We start from the raw sequence: 6,000 nt of genomic DNA on the forward strand, positions 1-6,000 counted from the left end.
CACAAAGATGATTAAGGAACTAGGACAACTAACATAAAAGGAAAGGCTGAGAGAGTGGAATCTGTTTAGCCTGGAGAGAGAAGGCTCAGGGGAGGGTCTTATCAATGTGTGTAAACATCTGATGGGGGGCAATAAAGAAGATGGTGCCAGACTTGTATCATTCGTGCCCAGTGACAGGATGAAAGGCAATGGGCACAAATGAAAATGCAGGAAATTTTGTTTAACTGTAAGCAAAAGAAAAAATTACTGTAAGGGTGATTGAACTCTGGAACAGGTTTGCCCAAAGAGGTTGTGGACCTTGGAGATTAATACCTCCATCACTGAAGATATTAAAAATGCATGTACTTGAGCCTCCTGCACTTGGTGGCCCTGCTTTGAGCAGGGAGATTGGACTAGAAGGCCTCCAGAGGCTTCCAGCTTCAACTATTCTGTGATTCTACAGTTCTGCAAATATTTGTCTCATTGTTCATATACTGAGATTAAAAACTGAAGTGTTGCTCTACCACTCTGATAATTTGTAATTTGTGTTTTCATTACATAAAATATTACATATGCAATGTCCCTAATATTTTTCTCATTGGCTCAAAAATTAAAATCTTTACCAGGGTTATCAGAAGCTTATGTTTAATTTTGTCTTCTTATAGGCTTTTAAAACACACTCTTTTATATTTCATAACAGTATCCTGGCAGTGGGCTACAGAGCACTCTGATGTGGTGTTTCCTTTAAATATTTTGCAGAAGATCTTTAACTTTCACATATAATTAAAACCCAGTTTGGTGAGAAGGAACAGATAAACTACCTCTATAGCCAATTATGGCATTCTTGCAGACAAAGAATATGCATGGTTAAATGCTGTCACTATACATTTATTAATTAATTGATCTTTATGTTTTCCTTGAAGAAACACCTAAAAGACTTTCACCCTGTGTGGAGATACCTCAGTACACCCCTTAAATTAGCTAGGATCCCACAGCCTCCATTTCTTCGGTGTGCTCTGTGACAGAGGACTCTAGGGGTCCCCAAAACACTTTAAGGCTCTGGATCATACAATCATAGAATAGTTTGGGTTGGAAGGGACCTTTAAAGGTCATCTAGTCCAACCCCCCCTTCAATAAACAGGGACATCTTCAACTATATCAGGTTGCTCAGAGCCCCATCCAACCTGACCTTGAATGTTTCCAGGGATGGGGCATCTACCACCTCTCTGGGCAACCTGTTACAGTGTTTCACCACCTTCATTGTAAAAAATTTCTTCCTTATATCTAGTCTAAATCTATCCTCTTTTAGTTTAAAAGTGTTACCCCTTGTCGTATCGCTACAGGCCCTGTTAAAAAATCTGTCACCATCTTTCTTGTAAGAAAGGGGTTGTAAGCCCCCTTTAAGTATTGAAAGGCTGCAATAAGGTCTCCCCGGAGCCTTCTCTTCTCCAGGCTGAACAACCTCAACTCTTTCAGCCTTTCTTCATAGGAGAGGTGTTTCATCCTTCTGATCATTTTTGTGACCCTCCTCTGGACCCGCTCCAACAAGTCCATGTCTTTCTGGTACTGAGGACTCCAGAGCTGGATGCGGTACTCCAGGTGGGGTCTCACCAGAGCAGAGTAGAGGGGCAGAATCACCCTCCTCAGCCTGCTGGCCACACTTCTTTTGATGCAGCCCAGGATATGGTTGGCTTTCTGGGCTGTGAGCGCACACTGTCCACACATGTCCAGCTTTTCATCCCCCAGTACCTCCAAGTCCTTCTCTGCAGGGCTGCTCTCAATCCCTTCATCCCACAGCCTGTATTGATACTGGGGTTTGCCCCAACCCAGGTGCAGGACCTTGCACTTGGCCTTGTTGAACCTCATAAGGTTCACATGGGCCCACTTCTTGAACTTGTAATATCACATGGATATCACGAGGTTGTAAGGAACTCAAGAACTATAAAAAAACAATCTCAACTTTGACAACATCCCACTCCCACATTTTTTTCTCTTAAATATTTTCCAACCAAAATACTGGAGAACTATAGATCTGTAGCTAACAGTGACTTAGGATCAAATGGATTTGGGAATGATCAGCTGTGAAAAGATTAAAGAAACAGTAGCCGAAGGAGTTTCAGAGGGAGATGCTAAGGCTGCCCTCTATTTTACTTAGAACAGCATTATTTCAATATTATGCAGCATAATTTGGAACATTCGTAACAATATTTCATGGCATTCAGTACAACTGGCAAAAAAAAAAAAAGTGGCATCATAATTAACATGCCAAAATTTTATGCAGCCTGAACCACAACTAACATAAAAGAGGAAAAGTTTACTCCTAGCCCTATTGTATGGAATGAAAAGACTAGTCTCATCCTTGAGGTTGTAACGCTGTAGACAGAAGGTTCATGTGGTTATATCGATTTCTTTCTTTTTTCAAGATACAGATTATTCTTCTTAGAAAAAATTATTTCACTCTGTTTTAATGTTGTATGTGTATATGATGTTATATTTCTCCCATGAGTGTTTTTACTGATATCATTATTCCATTGCAGATTAAGTGAGATTCAGTTCCAAATTAAAACATTTATATTTTGTTATCTAAATGTAGATTACTCTGTACGTCCAAACTCCCATGACAGTCAATATAGAGCTACCAACAGAAACTACAGAAATATTCACCTTAATGGCTTTAAACTGAAAGAAGGTAGATTTAGATTAGATATTAGGAAGAAATTCTTCACTATGAGGGTGGTGAGACACTGGAACAGGTTGCCCAGAGAGGTTGAGGATGCCCCCTCCCTGGAAGTGTTCAGGCCCAGGTTGGATGGGGCTTTGAGAAACCTGGTCTAGTGGAAGCTGTCCCTGCCCATGGCAGTGGGGTTGGAACTAGATGATGTTTAAGGTCCCTTCCAACCCAAACCGTTCTATGATTCTATGATTCTGTGATTCTGTGATACATTAGACACCTATATTTGCTCACCCAAATTGCTCTCTAAGATCTATTGACTGTCCTGATTAGATTTTCACTGACATAATGGAGACTAGACATGTATGTCACCTGTGTGAGATACGTAACTAAGTGACTTTATCATAGGTAAACCTGGGGATTAATGCCTCCTATGTGGATGTACAATGTGTGTTTTTCATTCCCCCATTTCTGAATTTTTAGTAAGACTTTCTACTAGACTTACTGTACTGTCAAATCATGGATTTTGCACTATTGAAAACTTTTTTGTCTGAACTCTTTCTGAAGCCTTTTTTGTTTTGAAGAAAATAACTAAAATTCTCTGTATTTGACTTAAACTGACTCTTGTACTCTGACTTTAAGCTTGCAATATTTCCTCTATACTTACTTTATTGTTTTGAACTTGGAGAGTTGTATTCTTCTAAGTGTTAATCAGAAGAAAAGCAAAACCTGGAAACAAAGCCCACAAAATATATTTCCTTAACATGGCTGTCTTTTTCAGTCCAGTTTATTTTTGTGGTACTTCCACTAAAGAAGATTTGCCCTATTCTTCCTCTGGAAAAAATAAACTCCTACTTTCTACATACCTACTTCTTACCTGAAAAAAGAAGCAAATGATCTAGCAAAAGCAAAAGAAAAAAAAAAAAGGAGAGAGGAAAAAAGTATCTATCATTGCCTGTATTTATTCATGGGTCAAACTAAGCTTTTCTTTAAAATCTTTCCAGATCTTTAAGACAAAAGAATGTTTTGTACCAGTTCAGCTACGTGACTCTAACAAGAGCCAGCTGGCTGTAGAATAGGGTTACTGATGTTTTTATTACTAAAGAGGTGGAAGGAGAAAAGCATCTCTCTTACAGTAATTTGATTTTCAATTTGAGGGTGAAGTTAGTTACTGGGAAGCCCTGGACAACGTTGAAAATAAGAGTGGCAAATGGACATCAACATTAAAAGGCTTCAACATACAATGCTGGTAGTACTACTGTGTTCTGGTGGCTCGCTAAAAAGATTAAGTAACAAACTTCAGGTTGAGTCAAAATCCATTTACATAATATCTGATTCTAGCATCTGTGCATGGTTACTTATAAAAGTTTAAGATCTTGCTGTTTTCTTATTAGGCATTTCATAACCCATGTATTTTATATTTATTTTTAGGCTATACTTCTTCCAGACATGTATTTTGTGAATACCTCCTTACTGAATGATCCTATAATAAGAGGCAACCGGGTGATGGGAGTATTTTATTTTCCAGCTGACTACAATTCTGAAGCAAGCTGTCTTTTGACGTCTAATAGACTAGCACTCAAATGAAGGATTGATTGTTTATTGCACAAAACATTGTTTGATTTCTCTCCAATTATATTTTGGGTATTTTAACATTTACAATGTAACTTTAAAAACTTCTAGCACATTGTGAATTCAGAATCATGTCACTTACAATAAAGATGTGGATCTGCTCTAGATTACAGACTACCTATTTCATTAAGCTGACTACTTTTTCTGTCAGGTTGAAATGCAGCTTAACAGCTTTTATTTTGTAAAACAAACTTACTTGACAAAGGTACACAATAAACATGGAATTCTGGGATTCCAGTTTTCAAAGAGCAATTGCATCAAATTTTATTGATATATGTGATGGCTTGCAATCTTCCAAAATGTGAGATATACAGATAATCATCCTCAGATTTGTTTCTTCTCCGCCCCCCCCACCCCCTTTTTTTTTCTTATTACAATCAGAGTTTGTATGTCCAGACTTCCCTATAGGGTACCATACCTTATCTATCGTTAACTTACACTGTAAAAGAACAAACACATTAAAAAGTTAGAAAAGAGGACTAAATCAACAAACTATAACCCTAATTTTTAAGACATGAGTCATAATTTTCAAAATGGGATGATTAAAATCAACTTCCTAAGTTTATGTTTAGGGCCAATTAAATTAATAACTTCTAAGAGTTTTATTTTCAGGAACTCTTATCACCTAAATAGGTGTAAAAAAGATGACTTTATATGGATTTTAAGACTTTTGTTTTAATTTGGTTAAGATGTTGAAAGTAACAATGCATAAAATGAGTACATATTGATTTTTGTCCCCCGTACATCTTATGTGTAAGGTGTTTCATATTCCAAAGCTAGTGGGTTAATTTAGGTAACTGAGAAGTTTAGGACTTTTTTTTTTTTTTAATTTATTTATTAATGACAGCTGTTCTTCCTACCTTGGTTATAGGTAAGGCTGTGATTTGACATGGATTTCTTTTGGCCACAGTTCAAGTGGTGAGCAGCCTTCAAACTCTCCACACAGCCTTCCCTCTGTACCACGAGCTGTGCTGGTAGGATTTTTGGGGGGCTCCAGAACTGCCAGGTGAAGGAACTGGTCTTCATGAAAATAATTTGGAGAGGAAGAAAAAAGTGAAACAAAAAGTATTTTTAAATTGAGCCAATTCCCTAATCTCATTCTCCACAGACAGCCGTATCAGTGGAAATAACTGGGGCAGGAAGTGCCAGGGCAGCTGCAAATGGCAGCAATGGAACTGGTTAAAGAAATCTATGTCAAACCATACCCTGACTGTAAAAGGTTCAGCCCTTTGTGGCAGCCAATTGATTGCTTACTTCCCTTGATATTTCAGTCTTCTAACAGAGGACTCTATACTATAACCTTTACTTGGGCTAAGTAGTAGTTATTAACCCAAGCTTTCATACTGAAGTGCCATTGAAGTTGTTGGGAACATTTACGTCAGTAAATGGGTGTGTTAAGGATTATGGCACTGGACTCTCTTCCATTTGTTCATAAGCTGCTCAGTCAGCTGACATTTCTGGCGTATAAATGCCTCTGGATCTCAGGGTTTTGTTTTGTTTTCATTTACTAAACACATTCGAGTAGATACATCTAAGGTAAACAAAATTAAAAGAAAATGTGAAAAAGCCAGTGGGTCATTCACCTTACCCAGTCAGCAGCACCAGAAATAATAAACATTAGTACTAAAAGGCAATAGCACTAGGAGTCATCAATTAGTATAAGACATCCATCTACTTATTTTAAATAATGCATTATCTTTAGAGTGTTCCACTCAAAG

This window comes from Gymnogyps californianus, chromosome 2 (genome assembly GCF_018139145.2).
Source record: "Gymnogyps californianus isolate 813 chromosome 2, ASM1813914v2, whole genome shotgun sequence".
Lineage (NCBI taxonomy): Eukaryota > Metazoa > Chordata > Aves > Accipitriformes > Cathartidae > Gymnogyps > Gymnogyps californianus.